General features: G+C 50.5%; 1 protein-coding gene across 1 annotated transcript in view; it reads left to right on the top strand.

Annotated features, from left to right (window-relative positions):
- The window catches only part of LOC144157814 (uncharacterized), a 79,367-nt gene that overhangs the window by 37,973 nt on the left and 23,470 nt on the right, over window positions 1-17,924 (top strand). The gene's annotated exons all lie outside the window — the stretch shown is intronic.

Genomic DNA, 17,924 nt, shown 5'->3' with positions numbered 1-17,924 from the left:
TGACCGAGAGCGCGTCTAAGGTGGGGGCCGCCGGACCATGGAACATAGCCGACCCTCAAGTGAGGGTCGTGAAGCTAGGAAAGTGGAATTTGATTCCACAGTGGCACGATGGAAGTTCATTCCATCGTTGGACATCAAACTGTCGCCTCGAAACCGCCTCCGTGAGGGCCTCGTTTGCCGGAGCAGTGGGTCGCCGTCAGAGATGCGCCGTAATAACAAGCGGGTACGCAAGTTCATCCATTCTAAATACCGCACGGTTGTGGTAAGGGACGCCGTATTTTGAAGTTGACTGAGTACGATGAAGCGTGAAATAGACGACGACACACGAGCGCACGGCCCAGTGCTGACTAGCAAGTGAGGGGTTTATTGCCTGACAACCAATAAATAGTTAAAGAAAAAGGACATGTTACTTAAGACTGTAGAGGGATAATATACATAGCAAAATAAGTAAAAATCTACTTGAAAACAACATTCGCAGTGCACGGCATAGCGATGTTCTAAGGCACGGTTTTGCCACCACGTGCACCTCATCTAGGCTTTAAGAAATAACATTTCCTTCGCCGAGAGCAAGATGGATGGTGCGGTCGCACAACCGGTATGTGCACTTGCCGCATGCGGAGCAAGCGTGCTTCCCGACGGGTTGCGCGCATCACACGTGTGCTCCCGCAGTGGCTTCCCGTCTGCCACACGTAGAAGGGTCCATATGCGTACATGACATCGTCCGGATTTTTCGGAGGGTTTAACGCGCGGACACTATACAGGCGATGAGGTGCGGCGTAGTGGAGTGCTCCGGATTAATTTTGACGAGGTGGGTATCTTTAACGTGCGCCGAAATCGCCAACACACGGGCGTTTTCGTTTCCGCATGCCATCGTCCTCACATTTCACAAGTTGTCTGGCGTGCTATAGTGCCGTTTTTAATGCGTAGCACTCTTTGCGAGTATCCCCACGGCGAAAATCGTACAACGCCCTGCGTTCTCACTAAAATCCAGAATCGGCGGAAGTAACGTATTTACAATTACAATAACGTAAATGATGATTCGTCGTACAGAATTTCGAAAAAGCGAGAAATAAGATAAAGAAAACAAATATTTACAAATTCAAAATCACACCTCCTCCCAAAATCGAAGTTAAACAAAAAAAAAGCCACGAAAACCACTTCACAAATACAAAAAATAATGGCGGTGGGGGTAAAACGTTTGTGCCAAAGGGAAGGTGTTGAAGGGCGTGCTTAGCCTTCTAAGTCCAGCAGAAGGCCTCTTGTCGGGGCTGCCGAGATCCAGCGCGCGCCGCACCAGGGCGACCTGGCGCTCCGGTGTGGAGCTGATCAGCTCGGGCTCCCACTGCTCAGGTGAAGGGAAGGGGTGGGAGTGACGGTGTTGGAAAGAATCCCCCCCCCCCCCCCCCCCAAAAAAAAAAAAATCACCATTCCTTCCTAAAGATAGTTTACAGGAGCGGGAAAAGCGAGAAGGGCGCCCACCCTTCGCTGAAACTGCGTCTAATCAAAATCGCGAAGGAAGAACACATGCGACGATAGAGCGTTTTAGCATAGCGGCTAGCGGAGGCTCACGCTATGGTGGCGGGTTGCCGGGACCCGACTGCGCATGCGCGCGAAGGGAAAGCGAGGAGGTTGCCCCTCAGTGGAGAGAAGGCGCGGGCATGATGACGGCTGGCCGGCGGAACTAATACCCCCACCAGAACGAATTTTCACCTTCCCAGTCGGGCCCCGCTGCCCGCCGCCATAGCGTTAGCGGTGGTACCCGGTATGCTAAAACTCTGATGTTTCCGCACTGCGTAAACGCACCTACCAACAATCCAATATGTATATCGATAAGTAGTTTGTGAGCTAAAGGTATACTATGTTTTTTCCTTAATGATCGATGCGTGTATTGTCTCACCCAAACCGTTCCTTTTTTTCCCGATGTTCACGAGACCATTTTGACACAATGGATGCCCGGTTTCACGCATGCGCCGTGTCCAGATATCTTATCAGACATGTTTGGTCGACCAACCCGCCTATGGGGAAATGCATTAGTTTTCTGAGAGAACTCCATCAATCCTAAGGAAGCTTTCGCTTTCTTAGCGCCCCATGCACAAAATGGGCCACTGGCGGAAGCAACACATCAGTCGTAATATCGTACCTAGTAATAACTTGCCGAGCATAATTTCGATAAGAAAATAGTGAAAACGACATTTTCACAAAGAACGTCTGCCAAAGTAAAGAGAATGTCAATACATCTCCGAACAACGGGAGATTAACCCAACAAGGCCCACAAGAGGGCGCTCGAAAAAATTATTTAAAAAAAAAAAAACGGTCGTGTGGGGCCCTGCTGTTCCCAAAAATTGCATAACAAGAAGTAACAGATTGAATCGGTATTCGCCCCGAGCGCGAACACAGTCGGCCCCTGGCGGCGGCGGGACGAACCGCTCCTAGTGTGGATGGCGCTCTCGCGTCGTCTGCTTTTTCACGTTGCGTGCGGCGCAAGACGCGTGCTGCACACGACAAAACAACCAATTTCTATGCTCGTTTGGCAGTAAGCAATGACATAGTTACCTCTGCTTGCGCATTTCCTCTAGAAACGCAATAATCAGCGGCCATTGCGGGTTAATGCGCTGGTTTAATTCCACAAAACATCTTCGCCCTGGTTACCGCTTGAGTGTGAAACGTGTTATAAACATTACTTCCACACATTTCACTTTTCATATTATTGAGTGCGGTCGTCTGCCGTTTCGGGAACGTCGAAGGGTGCTTTTTGAAGGTGGCGTGGTGATTATTTAAAGGATAAAAGTTTAGTATGCGAAACGGGTAAGAAGTGACAAGACCTGTGCATACGCGTGCAAATTCCACACCCTTGTAAAATTGCGCTGTGTCCTTATAGAAAGAAGAAACGAACAAAAACATTTACACTGCACACGACCCGTGCGCTATCGCGCATACATTGCCGGACACGTATTTTACACGCGCAAGCGCCTGTGTGATCGAATTCTTCTCTTACCTTTTCTAAAATAAATACCATTTCTGAATAGTCGTTGTTTATACTGAGGAGGAGGAATAAACATTTATTCAACTGTAACGAGTTGCTAATTTTACGTATTATTTAAAAAAATCCGCTATCTTATGAAGGAGCTAGCAGATGACCCCCAGGTCCGTTACACTGACGTCGCCTATGACTCCTGCGCTCGACGCACAACTTTGGTCACCCTAAATCACGCTGGCCGAATCTCCACGGCTGTCACCACGCACACCAACAAAATACAGACGGCAGAAGCTCTGGCAATCGCCTTCGCAGCCACCACCCATGCCAAGCATCCGCACATCACTGTAGTCTCGGACTCACAGCAGGCATGCCGCCTCTACCAGGCAGGTCTAGCCCCACCCCAGGCCATTCCACTCCTCCAGCGTCTACCTGATGAGACCACCATTACGATCGTCTGGACTCCCGGACACTCCAGCCTTCCGGGGAATGAAGCGGCACACGCCATCGCCCGAGCTCTGCACTTCCGGGCATTCTCCACCGATGGTCAAGTGATCCCATCACCCCGCACGAACGACGACCTCCTCCAAATTCCTCTTGATAACACGTACAATGCCCTTCTGTCCCACTACACCCTTACCCGCCGAGTCTACCCCCCTCCACACCACTCCCTAACCAACCAGCAAGCCATAATATATCGTCGCCTTCAGACCGGTACCTTTTACAACCACGTCATCCTCCACCAGATTGCACCCACTATCAACCCCCGTCAATGCCAACACTGCGACACCCCACTCACCACATTCCACCTCGTATACTCCTGTCCCCACTCCCCTAACTCACCCCCCTTCCCCACCCCGGAGCAGTGGGAGACCGAACTGACCAGCCCGGACCCGGCCCGCCAGAGGGCCTTGGTTTCTCGGGCCATTGAGTCGGCCCGGTCGAGAGGCATCCTGGACTAGGGACGCTTCACCACCACCCTTTTCCCTTTCCCTTTTGCTCCAATAAACGTTTACTACTACTACTACTTATTTAAAATACGTTTCTATGAATGCGCAAGAACATTTAGGGGGGATTTTTCAGTAAAATTAAGCAGTTGTGAGTTTGCGTCTGTCATGTGGCATTTCGTGTGTCATTTTCATATATATCATTTTCGAATCCGACATGAGTAAACGTGTCTCACTCAGCATAACCAAATGCCTAATACGGTCACGTCTTAACCTCTTAAGGTGGACCTAAGTTGAAAGAAAGGAGAAAACGCGTAATATAATGCACGTTGTTGCCCACATGTGTGAGGGGTGTGTGCCATGATTCGCTGTTTTTTTTTAATTTTTCCCCACAATGATTGCTTTCAATACAATTTTGAAAAAGGGAGCCACAATTCCTGGACAATCCCGTACCAAAGGGGGGTTAATCAGTTTTGACAATACGTACTGCTTTTCACAGCTACAGAACACGACGCCTAGTGTAGTTTCGATTGTAAGTAATACTGATAACCATAGTTTGGCTTTTCGCGTTACATGCGTTCTCTTCTCGCTGCTCTTGCAACGTTGGAAGGACCCCCCCACCCCCCCCCCCCCGTTCCCGAAAAAAAACTAAATGCACAGAATTTCATTTTTTAACAAATCCTCAAGAATTAAATGCCAAGACAAAGTCGATATTCAGTTTACAAAACAAAGTAGTTACCGGGAACCCGTTGCGCTGATTCGCAACGAGAAATAAAACGGAAATGTTTTACTACATCTGCAACAGCGCAACTTCATTTATTGCCATCTTTAGGGTTCGTAAGTGACCTTATACGCAAGAATGCAAACACATGTCGCTGTTGCAGCCACCTGTTAGATTTTAAAAGGAACGCAAATGGTCAACACAGCAGCCGTAACAGAAAATTTGTGCTCACTGTGAGGTCCCAGAAGCTTGGTTTGCACACTGTAAACCTGCTTGTCACTTTGCGAAAACCTAGCTAAACATGAGATGTTGATTGTACTGCGTTCGTTGACAATTCAATTCGCAAGTTCACTTGCGACGAAAGCTGTAATTAAGTGATCCGAAACCGTTATTCATCAAACCTTCCTTCAGAGTCGTTAAAATTTCATTTAAAAGACCCGTTAGAGCGGTTACATTTATATCTCTGTGCTGATCAAAATTCAGTAATATTATGTTGCCTTTTGAACACACAAAAATATCGTAACCTCTTAGAATTTCGGGACAATTAAGTAGTGTTATCATTTCAGGGCATCCCACAAATGCAAGAATGCGTCTGCTACCAGTGAAAGCGATTGAGATTGCCGTTGTAAACTGAATTTCAGAGATCGAGGCTTCCTGATTAGTTTCTATTTATGCTTTTATTGAAGGCTCAAAGCCATAGTCTGGAAAGATCGAGCTTGCTACGAGCCACAGCGTACTAGTTCATTGTCACAATTACGGCCATTCTGGGATTCCCGATGAGTCGTCGCTTTTTTGGCGTAGTAATGAAAACTGACTGTCGCTTCCATGCTATACATTGAACGTTGAGTAACCGAACTACAGCATACCACTCTTGTTTGCACCTGTCGTGCGCACATACGGCGAGAAAAAGGCACGAAGCGCGCCCACAGTGTGCATTCCTACGGGCCGCTCAGCGGAGCATCCATACTAGCAGCGCGACGCTGTCGCCACCTACATGTCGAGCTCGCGGCGAATAGAAGTTGGCGCTGCTAATTACCGCGAAGAGGCGGCGGACGAAGTGCCCGTGCGGCCATCACTGGAAAGCATTTTACGAGTTGAATGCTACCCGTCTTGAGATCAGTTTTGGAGCACGCGAAAAGGCCTTCCGCTGCATTCGCTCGTTAGATTTAAAAAAGCTAGCTTTCGCCTTCATGCTCAAAAAAATTCCCCGCATTTCCCCGAGGGGAAGAATGTGAAAGGGCGAATGCACGAGTTGAATTTGCGCGGTTCGGTAATGTTCGCGAAAGAGAGATCACACACACACACACACAACTACAAAGAAAGAAAGATGCATTTATTCACAGACACCTATTTGTGTTGTCGTTGTACTTGATTGCTAGAGCGGATCTCAGCTTTGAAATTTCGTGTCAGTACTCCTTTAAGCGGGTGCATTAGCCCTTCTCACGCCCGATTCCTGGCCAATCCCCCACGTGGGTATGTGCCATGTCAGCGGCCAGGCAGCGCGCGCCCATCTCCCCCCGTTGCCAAGGAAGACGAGGAGCGCGCGCACCCGCAGCTGTTGCTATGCGGACGGCGGCGGACGATTCAGGCTCGCTTAAGAAGTGCATTCGCACTTAAAAGCAGGTTACAATCGGAACCTTTTTCGAGCTCCCGATTGCTGTTAAGAGCCACTGCAGCACAATCGCATTGTACGGCTTTGTGCTTCACTTTCGTTAGTTCGAACTGAGGTTGCGTCCCCTTGGAGTTGGAATCAACAAGCTTGTAGTGTACACGGGATGACAGCCTAAGTGCTGCAGACGCAACTAATAGGCAGTTTGAGCATATCGTTACGGTGTTTGCGTTACCGTTTACCGTGTCACCGAAAGCCGGTGGCGACGGTGAAGCCTGTGCCGGTAAGTTACCGTTGGCGGTACCTCTCGCGCTGTGCACTCACACGCTAAACGGTAACGCAAACACGGTACCGATATGCTAAAACTGCCTAATAAAAGGCGTAAGAATGTCCGGTAGCCTACGGTCGTGTTCCATATTTATGCGGTAAAGCAAGCCAAACGTGTTAAAAAAGTGTGCGCCGGCGTAACAGAGAAAAGGAAACGCAGGTGCTTCTAGCGATGCCAGAAGCGGAACGTACCAAACGCAAGGCTGTCAGAGGGTCTCAAGTATTAACGGAAAGGTTTTACGTCTGGCCAGATTGGGGTTCGCACTACTCCGAATCTCGTTGATAGGATTCGCCGTAATACTTTTTCGGGCTAATACGTTTTTATTTTATTGCCGGCCGGCGTCCCTCAGAAATAATGCATTGCATGCGTCTATTCCGATCACATTTTTGCCTAAAATTGGATAATATGACCGCAAAGGTGGATCTTCACCGGCATTTCTAGAAAGCTTACGTTTATTCTTCGCTGTACTAGGTGAAACCGCATTCCAACAAGTCGCGGTAGGTACGTTGCTGAGGCCGTGGCCGCGCCGGTTTTGCGTCGAAAAAAGCGCTGCCAGGCGTTGCCGCGCCGTCCAATGATGATCATGCGTCAGACAGTGCATCGCATCATCTAGTGAAGCGTATCACAGTCAAGGAAGGTGTACAATGCTCTGGGCAAGCAGCGACTTTCCTCCACACTTCTCACCATGCTCCGTACTTCCAACGCTGTTTTTTTTTTACTTTGTGCTTTGTTGCTGTTTTCGGGGTGCTGCTGTGGTTCTGAGGCTATTTTAAGTGCAGGGCAGTTTGAGCTCACATTGTCGTCGTAGCTCGCTAACAGTCGATGTCACTGCCGGAATCAGGCGGCGCAGCGAGGTAGCGGACCCAAATAGAGCCTCATGTAAAGTCGTCAGGGGGATCACGCTGAGGCTTTGAAAAAGACGCGGTTTAGTCAACCGTTACTGCACTCAAAATTTCGACCTCTTGAAAACTATACTTCCGTGTAGTCTGCTGAAAAAGAAAGCAACACGCAAAATGCAACAGCTGAAATACGCGCATGGACGCCGCAAGCCGTCAGCAAAAAATTGGGCCCATTTCCCCGCGAGGGGGACTCGAGTAAATGCGTCGCATAGGGGGTGGGTGTATTGCGTTAACGTTTAGTGTTTGGGGAGTTGGTGGTAGTGAATGCGTTGTATCAGCAGCTTTTTGACGTAGTTTCATTCTGTGTCGGTTTTGTGGCGCAGTGGGAAGAGCACCATGTACCTCGCGTTCCGCCCACAGGTAGTGAATGCGCTGTATCAGCAGCTTCTTGACGTAGTTTGAATGAGTCAAGGATATAAGGCGCGTTCGTAGCCTCCCATTCTGTGTCGGCTTTGTGGAGCAGTGGGTAGAGCACCATGTACATTGCGTTCCGCCCGCAGGGTCGAGGGATCGAAACAGGGCGCCGGAGATATTTTTTTTATATAGTGTAGGGGGAGCGATGCGGACTACGACTACGGACGTCAACGCGGGTGACATCGTGAGTTACTGAAATGCTCTGCATTTAAAAATAGTCGATATTGAAACGGAAATCAACAGGAGCGCGGCCATTTAAGTGATGTTGCAGCCGTCCAGCGAGCGGCCTGACGGCCACCAGCTAGGGAGCAAGCCAGCGCGCAAGCTCTACACGCGCACGGGGCAGCCAATGGATGAACCGTTCGCAGCAGAGCTCGACCGGTTCTCCAGCTGCGTGGCTGGCCAGAGGAAGAATCCCCGGACGCTTGGAGCGTCACAGGCGCGTCATGGATGTTTACGCGATCCGCCGGCAGGTGCAGCGTGGTCTGCGGCGGAACCTTTTTAAAAGCTTGACCGATTAACGAGGCGTTTCACGGGGCTAGCACTCCCAGCTCATTTGGTGGTGATTACTATACTCGGGGACAACTTTCTGTGGCAATGCAGTCAAGGCTACGCAGCCGGACCACGCCTTTTCACTGCGCACCTGGAAGTGGTTCAACAAAAATAATTGGCTGGGGGTAATTACCTCAGCACTTCAAGAATGTTTAGTTATGTTTTAGACTTGCAGTGATAATGCTACTAAATTGCTAGCCAGAATATATGAAACAGAGAACATTTTTTTTACATTTCCGGATATTTTTGGTTGCGGCTGTCGCCGCTGGCGTCGCAATGGTTCCCTCCCGAAAAATACAGCAACATGGCGTTCTTGTCGACGGCTTTCGTATGGTCCCTAGAAATACTTGCTAGTCTGCCGTCCCCGGGCCTTCTCTATGGGGAGGCGTGTCCGCGCCGCTGATGCACGCAAAGCGCTGCGCAGAGGGCGCTGCGAGCAATCGGAGCGCCGGAACGTTCGGAGCGAGAGCGGCCGCCGGCTGGCCTTCGCCGCGCGCTACGGCCGCGGCGAACGGGCGTGAATCGGGGTTTGTCAGCCACTTAGGGCAGTGAAATCCAATGGTTCGAGGTACATCAGCTCACATTTGAAGCTGCGATAAAACTACTGTTAGGCTTTTTAAATGCAGAGCATTTCTTTAACTCACGATGTCACCCGGCGTTGTCGGCGTTGGCGCGCCTCGGCGTCCGCAACAGCCGTTCCAGGTGCGCCCTCTCCCCCACTCCTCCTCTCCCGCATCACGCTACCCTCCTCGCTCTCAACAACAGGTCCGCACCCCTCCCCCTACACTATATAAAAAATAATACTTACGGGCGCCTGGTTTCGATCCCACGACCCTGCGGGCGGAACTCAAGGTACATGGTGCTCTACCCACTGCGCCACAAAGCCGACACAGAATGGAAGGCTACGAACGCGCCTTATATCCTTGACTCATTCAAACTACGTCAACAAGCTGCTGATACAACGCATTCACTACCTGTGGGCGGAACGCGAGGTACATGGTGCTCTTCCCACTGCGCCACAAAACCGACACAGAATGAAAGGCTACGAACGCGCCTTATATCCTTGACTCAAACTACGTCAAGAAGCTGCTGATACAACGCATTCACTACCACCAACTCCCCAAACACTAAACGTTAACGCAATACACCCACCCCCTATGCGACGCATTTACTCGAGTCCCCCTCGCGGGGAGATGCCTTTGTTTATACTTTGTAATTTCGGGTCCCAGATTTTACGAGAATCTGGCTACGGAGACTATTTGCGGCCGCTGACCTTCGCGAGTGAGACCGAAGAGTGAAACCGCAGCAACGACAGTAGCCGTTTAGCTACCACGGCTGGAACGCAATGTTGAGACACTGAGGTCTGGGCGGCGCCAGGCGCCGTGTTTGTTCCAATTAATTGTGAAAACTACTGGGTCATCCCCGAACGTCATGCATTGAAGGTGGTCGGCATGTAGCCGGCCAGGCTAGTTCGAGAAAAAGGAAAAACGCTGGAGTGAAATGCTTTACAAAAAAAAAAAAAAACCGTTCCTAAATACTTCGGGAGGAGGAGGGGGGGTTAGGCAAGGTATATGGTCACTGGACTAAGCAAGCCTCAAGGACTTTTCTTTTTAGTTTGGAACAGCCGCAAATAAAATCATTGGCCATAACACAAATATTCTCAACCTCGTTGCCTTCCCCGCGTGCGTCCTGCGATGCACTCCGACTATGCGAGCGATAAAAAAAATAACACCATCTTCCCGGAGGGGAACCCTGAGTAGTATGCAAAGCAGCCATGGGGTCGATTCAAGTGCCCATTAGTTTTCAGTTCGTCGTTTCCGTTAGGTTGAGGAACGTAGCTACCGTTATATTTACAGTTTGGTTTCCATGGTGGCTACCACACTTTTCACTTTACCGGAACTACGAAATGGGAAATTGCGTTGAGCCCCTGGCTGTTTCGCATACTACTCAGGGTTTCCCTAAGGGAAGATGGTGTAATTTTATTAGATGCGATGGGGCTATGTCCCTCCCTTGTCGTTGTTGCGCCGTCCACACCCCCACTGCGCATGCTCGGCTTGCTGAACGCCCGGTAGTGTCTTACCCTTGTCTTCCTCGGCCGGCGGATGGACGGACGACGGACGACAGAGCCGATAGCAAGAGATGCTTTGAATCTAAAAAAGCCCCGCGTAATGAAAAATGCAAGCGCAGTTACTGTTTGGCAGCATGATTTTATTAAAAATAAGTTTCGCGTACCCCTAATGTAGGCGAATTTTTCAAATCATGGTATTCACGAAAATTACAGCCGCGCAAAATTAAAGGTTTGATAGTACCCGAACTTCTGAATGCTGACTGCAAGGGCCAAAAAACAACGTATGCATGCGTGCACACGTAATATTTTAATTCAACAATAACATTTAACAGATATTCCATAAGGAGGCAGCCAAGACGTGCGATGGGGCCTAATCAATGAACGATGCGAATTGGTCAGATCACGTTCAAGCTGCAAAGCATATATTTGTCAATTTTGACTCGCAAACAGAGATGAGTCAGGATGGGTCCAAAGGGCCAAAAAATAATTTGCGGAGCGCCCACACACGAGACAAATGTTTTCACGTGTTTACATATCCATCGCAGTGTACGGCGGGGATATACACAAAAAGGCTACTTTGTAAGGTAACAAGTCGAAATTCCGCGTAAGGTGCACCAGTTAGCACAAGATGCCGTGCCGACAGTGTTTCCGATGCCCCCGAGTATGTGTGGAAACCTTTTGCCTGGAAGAGGATATAAAGAATAGAGCGCCGCGACACGATTCCGTGGTTTGGCTCGGTCGTTCATAATACGCCAACACGTACTCCCATCAATTCATGCTTCGGGAAAAAAAAAGAACCTTTTTGTATTACTAGGAACCAATTTCTTTGACTAATCTATTTTGTAGACAGAAACAGAGAGGTGATGAAAACGCACAGTTAAAATCGGCTGAAGCCGCCCAGAACAACGAAGGCAGCACGGCGAAGCGCCGTCCGCCGTCAGCGCCGTGCTCCCCCTGCCCCCCCCCCCCCCCCCCCCCCCCCCCCCCCCACGCGCCGGCACTGGCCGGCCGCGCTCCGATTGACTGCAGCGCCGCCGCTGCATGCATCACGGAGGAGCCCCCTTCGCGGACGCCGGACGGCAGACTAACAAATCTTTCTAGGTACCACGGCTTTCGTATTGGCCGCGAGGCCCACCACTGGAGAGGCTGGCGCTGCGATTGTTTTGACGTCACTTGTAGGATCAGCGTTCCTACCCTTCCTACCTTGCTGCACAGTTGGCTTGCAGCGCGTGACACTTAGCTTAGGACGCGCGTTCTAAAAGTATTTTCGTGTTAATTTCCGTCGTTTGAAGTTAATTCTTTATGGGGATTTTATAACCGTATCAACTGTGGTACATTCTCCGCAAACAACTTGAGCGTACGTGTGCGTACGTGTTCGACCGAAGCATAAGCTGCGGCTCGTTTCCCCGATCAACAATGATGATTGCCAAGCTACGTTTCTAGATTTCCCTTGTTTGCAACAAATGTGTAAAGCAAGAAATCATGAAGCGTTTGCTGCTGGCAGAAACGCTCCGCGCACACACCGCCGTGCCTGCCCGCACGGCCGACGGAGCAGCTCGAACCGACGCAGGTCGCGGCAGCAACAATTTGTCGCCGCTTTTTAAAATCACGCCAGTTGTGGAAAAGTAATTCGACAGCGGTGAATGTGGATGTTATTGTGGTGAAAAATTGTGCTAGGTAGTGTCATCAGCTGTGGTTTTTAAAGCGATGCTCAAATATCGGCCGTGATCTACGCCGACCGTCCCCGAAGTTCGGTCCCGGCACCGCCGGCCCGTTCACGCGCGGTGCGGCGAGGCCGAAGGATATGTGCCTGCGCGCAAGCATCGGCCGAGGCCATGGCAGGTTCTTGATCATCGATCGCTTAAACGGACCCGGATACAAAGTTACACATACAAAAAAGAGGGTGACAGTGAAGTGAAAAGTTGTATTAGGGACACTCATTCGCAACTGTAACGATAGCGGCGAAGAAATATCTGCCGCGACGTTAAGCCTAAAGTTCCCAACATTCGATTACGTGCATCCGAAGCCGGCGGAGAGCGGTTTGGGAAGACACTTTCGTCGCGCGCGCGCGTGTTGCGTTTGGGTTCCCCTATCACTTTGGGGGGCCCCCAACGCTCGGTTCGCCTATTTTAAAACTCTTAATAACCCTTATTCATTACGACGTGTTTCGCCTCGTACACAGCCTCGCCTTCTGTGAGCAATCGTTAGTTTCATTGATGCTAGAGGAAGGCAGGCTCATTGTAAACATAAAAGAGCCCACGTTACAATTATACATTCCTGCGCCGAAGTCCTAATAATACTAAATATAGCCATGTCCAAACCCGCTCGCAGGCGTTGCAAACTCGCGTTCGTATACCATTTATACATTTCGGACAAGTTGTCGCGAAAAGTAAACATATCAGCCGTGCAGAGTACAGGCTACGGCAGTGATCGTTAATCGAATCCGGGAATAACCATGAAAAACATTGTAGGGGTAATAGGCCCTCCTTAAAGGGGCACTGACACAAAAATTTTGCATCTTGTTTTTTTTGTTGCGATAAGTAGCTAGTGACCTACTTATAACCTGTAGAAACCTCATTTGCTTCAGCGTGCGACGGTTGTTTAATTAGAGGCATTTTCAATGCGGCCAGTCGCAGTTTCGGTTTCAGCGAGTGCCGCGAAACGATGGATTTTGTGGATTTTGTGTGAACAAAGCTGATCACGTGACCGTCGGAGGGATATCACAGTTACAGAGCACAGCCGCCGTAGCACGCACTGTCGAATCCGCATCGACGGCAGTTTCTGCAAATGCCCCCCCGTACTGATCTCGTGAGGCGCCTAATTAAAAAGCGACCGTGGATGTGACGCAGGCGCTGCGAGTGCAAATGCTACCGCGGCTAACGAACGGCGCGCGACGCTCGAGACGGTGGGTGGCAAGACGCGCGCTGGGAGCAGCCGGCCGGTCTGCCTACAGGTCCGCCTACAGATGTGTTCGGCTTAGCACTGCGGCGGATATTTGAGTGCCGCTCTCGTAAGCGGTGCAGATGACAATTTTTAATGCAACCCGCCATGGCATCATTAACTTCTTTCTCATGTAAGCCACCATGGTCGGGACTTGGGGACAATTTCGTGCAGCGGTAACAAGCTATCACTCGAGCTACCTGCGCCGGCGTGGGCCACTTCGCGGCCGTGGCCGCCGCCTGCACAGCGACCGTGCGGCTTGCTCAGTGGGTGGGCTTTTCGTGCCTCCGGCGCGTTTCCGCGTCCAATGGTAATAAACAGTAATAGAAACAGAGTGCCTGGAATCGCTGTAGAACTTTGGTCGCGGCCAGCTGCCCGATGAGCTGACGAAATCACGGCGCCTCCGCCGCCAACGATCGGGTCGTTCGTTCTCGAGAGCAGAAGCTCCGCCCTCCGGCCGTCCGGCCCTCCGATTGGAGCGGCGAGTCGGCAGTGCGGAAGCGGCAAACACAAAATCGTGACGTGTTTGGATGTTGTTTATTTACACTTGCGCGGGTGGATCTGCTGGCCGCTCGGTTGCGTTTCGCACACTTCAAAATTGATTTTAAATATGTTCTAGGCTGTATTCACCGCTGATATTTTGCAGATGATGTATATGTGTTCCCACCAATCTATCTCCGAAGTTATCTCGCCTTCAAAATTTTGTGTCAGTGCCCCTTTAAGCCAAACTGCGCATCATAGCAGTACTTTTAAGCATGCGGGGCGAAGCAATTCGATCACCGTTCTCACGTAGTAATTCATTTACCAGGCAAGGCGAGCAGTAGGCGCGGTGAGATCGCAAGTGAGCGACGCGCTTCCGTGGCTGTCACAGGTGTTTCCTTGCAGACACAGTCTCGTACATGGCACGTCGCAAGTATTTCATAATGAATTTACAGTGTTCTTTTCTCGGCATCAGTTGCATCGTCCTTGGCGTTAGCTGGCTGCGTACGAGCTGTGGGGCGCGGCGGTGCCGCCGGGAAAAAGCGAGTCGCTGATTGCTCGCACGGGTTATTCGGGTTGCAGACAACTTTTTTGGGTAATTTGCATCAAATCCACAAGGAGGGGGGGGGGGGAGGGGTACGGTGGCCCCAGACACACACACACACACACACAAACACGCGCCCGCATACGCACAGGAAATGGGATGTAGCAGACGACAACCCGACCCGCGTCCAACAAGTGACGTCATTCGTAGGTGGCGCAACGGTATGTCCTCGGGGCCAATAGTCCCTAGCTTTCGCCAGCTCGCCACTTCATTCTCCGCATAGGATTTGTGAAGCTTCCCTGTCTAAACAAACGAAGCGAGTGGTTTGCAAAGTGTACGCCCAAGTGAGACTGATGCAACCGGGACTCTCCGCTGCTTTCGCTATCCGTTCGGTTAGCCAGTTTCCCGGCGTAAGCGAGCGTGTGCGTAAGGTGCATGCTGTTCTTTAGGTATACCGCGACCGCGCTAGGTAAGTACGCCGCACATGGCGGTGGTGCTGCCCAGCAGAAGAGTTTACAGATCGGTGCATTCTGTCAAAACTGCAGCGCTTACAAAATTCACTTCTTTTCTGAACGATGCAGAGTCCGCAGTCGGTCTGAGTACTCGGCCGCTGGGGCCGTGTCCAGTCAGAGCGTTGGCCTGTGTTTACAAACAAATGAAGCATGTGGAACAAAACGCCAATATGCCTGAATGCTCGGTGATCGTGGTTCAGCGCACTCAACTACGGAGCTTATGCGAAGAAATGAACCGTATCAAATGCGTATCGATCACGCCGAAACTGAAACCGAAACCAGTTTATTGGGAACTACTTCGCGCAGTTAACACAGAGCAGTTAGCTTCCCCCTCCCCTCCCTCCGTAGCTTTCGCTCTATTGCCACAGAACGTTGTCCCCGAGGGAGCACAAAAAATTCCCCCGCATTTCCCCGAAGGGGAGTATGAGGAAGTGCGAAGCACGGGGTGATGCTATGAGGGGGAGTTTGTTGAAGTTTGGTGGCATTTTGCCCGTTAGTTACATTAACACCCCCTCGTGATCACGTTCGGCTTAACACGCCTCGTTTGTCCCTCTGCGGAAATCTTGGTGAATTAACGTGTATGTTCGAGAGATGTTCGAGAGGGAATGTAATCACGCACACACACACACACACGCAAAGTAAAGTGAAACGACAGTATTTATTTCAGCACTTGTTTGTGTTGTCGTTGTATGCGACGGTCATTACGACCGCCTTGTGGTCGCTAAAGTGTACCGTTAAGGGTTGTTGCAGGACAGCCTTACGCCGCTGAGTCGCCAACGCACGCCGCTGACGACGTAGTTTGAATGCGTTAAAGATATAAGGCGCGTTACAAACATTAATATCAGCGTCGTTACCAAAAAAAAAAAAAAAAGTCGCGTCCGTGGCTTAGTCGGTAGAGCGTCGCGCTGCGGCCGCAAAGTCCTCGGATCGAAACCTGGCGCCGGATGCTGTTTTTTTTATATAGTGTAGTGGCCTGGCTGGCGCGCCGAGAGAGGGTGTTGCGAGCTGGAGAGTAGAAAAGGGGCTTTAGGAGAGTAGGCGAGGGGGGACAGGAGGCGCTATGCGAGCGCCCTCACGCGTCGGAAATCCGGCGCCGTTGCTAGGCACGGTAGCTAGCTCCGTTGCTAGGCTGCGGACGGAGGACGGCGGTGGAAGCAGGAGTAGGCCCGACTAAGAAGTGCTTTTAAAGGGACCCTACAACACTTGCCATCGACTACTAGTAATGTATTTTGGGATAAAGTCTATTCTCCCAGAAATCTCCTCCCGCAAGAATTATGAAAATCCGTTCACAATTAACGAAACTACTCGCGATGAGAAATCGCGCATAATCGTTCCCTCTCAACTCGACCGCGGGCAACGCGACGAAAGCTGCGCGCTCTCTCCCAGAGAGGGGGGCGGCTCGCGGCGTTCTCTTCGGCGGCCTTCGATATATCACATGCCGGGTAGCTTTCTCCTTTTCTCCGCTACGCGGAGGGGCCTATTTCCGGTCTGGTGCCACAAAAAAGCAGGCATGGGTGCCTGCTCGCAAGTGCGCGCTCGGGCTGGTAGGGCGTTTTTGAAGCAATAAACGTTTGTAGTCGAGTGGTCCCGTTGAAAGGGAAGTATTGAGCTCATCACTCAAACTCCGCGCGCACCCAAAACACAAAAGAAACGGCAAAACTGTGCCTACAGGTTCAGGCATAGAAGAGGTTCGTACACAGCGATGACGACGACGGAAATGGGAGAATCTACCCGCGAAGTTGACCAGTGACAGCCGATCGGGCAGCCATGGCCTATGTGACGTCCTTCAGGCCATGCATAATGAGGAGAACTGAAGAGAGAGCGGTTTGTTTTTCCGCGTCTTTCACATCGATTTGCGCGCTCACCGCTTCACGTGCACGTGTAATATTTGGCTCAGGTATTCCTGGCAGTGTAATCTAAACGTTGCGCAGGTTTACTTGCACTGTTCAAAGAGTGTTGCAGGGTCCCTTTAAAAGAACAGAACTCCCGCTGGCGCCGTTTCAGGCAGGGGGCGCGCGGGCACTGTGAATGCGGGAAGTTTGATATGTATTGGGTGGCAGCAGTGTGCGGATAACAGCGCTGCAGGCCACTATTGCGAATAACAGCGCCGCACTTCCTACAGCTTTCACACTGAGTGGAACGGCTTTAAGTTTTTTTAATTCTCATATGACTGCCTTTTTGCATTGCGCGATGGTGCTGCCAGGTTTGTGAAAATGTCGAGGAAACACAAGGCGATCAGCTTAAAAGATAAAGTGGACATTGTAAGCAAATCCGAAGATGACCAGAAGAGGAAGCGCGTGGACTTTGCACACGAGCTCGGTCTGCTAGCTTCAATGCTCAACACTATTGTCGGTCAGCAAGAGGAACTTCGAAGGAAGCTGCAAGTTTTCGGCCCGGCGGAAAACGCGCGAGGTGCAAAGCATCAGCAAATGGAAGGCGTCCTTACGTGGGTCAAGGAAGATATAGCGACAGGAGTGAACGGCGCGCCGAGCCAGTCCAAAGCGAGAATGTTGACAAATCCGCGCTCTTCTTATACATCGAAGATTTCCAAGCGTCCGGCAGCTGGCTTCACCGATTTAAGGCACGACACGAATTATCATTCAAAATAGTGTCCGGTGATACGAAAAATACCGCCAGCTTCTTCTTTGACGTTTCAGAACAATTTGCTCCTGGGCTTTGAAAAGAAGAAGGTCCACATAAAAGTGTTTCTGACGGAGTACGCATATTTTCCTCTTTTTCTTTGACCTGTTTGGATAGTGCGATTTTCGCATAATACGTTTTTTCCAGCTTCCCTGGAAAAACGCATCAAGAAGATTTAACTGCCCATGCATTCCTTTCCTTAAACTATGGAAAAATGCCACTTGCTACAGGAAGCAGAATGTTGGTTAAATGTGGTTTTACACTGCACTTTAAACTACAAACTTTTAACTACACAT

Source organism: Haemaphysalis longicornis, unplaced genomic scaffold (genome assembly GCF_048455015.1).
Source record: "Haemaphysalis longicornis isolate Haplotype H1 unplaced genomic scaffold, Haemaphysalis longicornis Haplotype H1 scaffold_10, whole genome shotgun sequence".
Taxonomy (NCBI): Eukaryota; Metazoa; Arthropoda; class Arachnida; order Ixodida; family Ixodidae; genus Haemaphysalis; species Haemaphysalis longicornis.
This window is presented reverse-complemented; position numbering and strand designations above follow the sequence as displayed.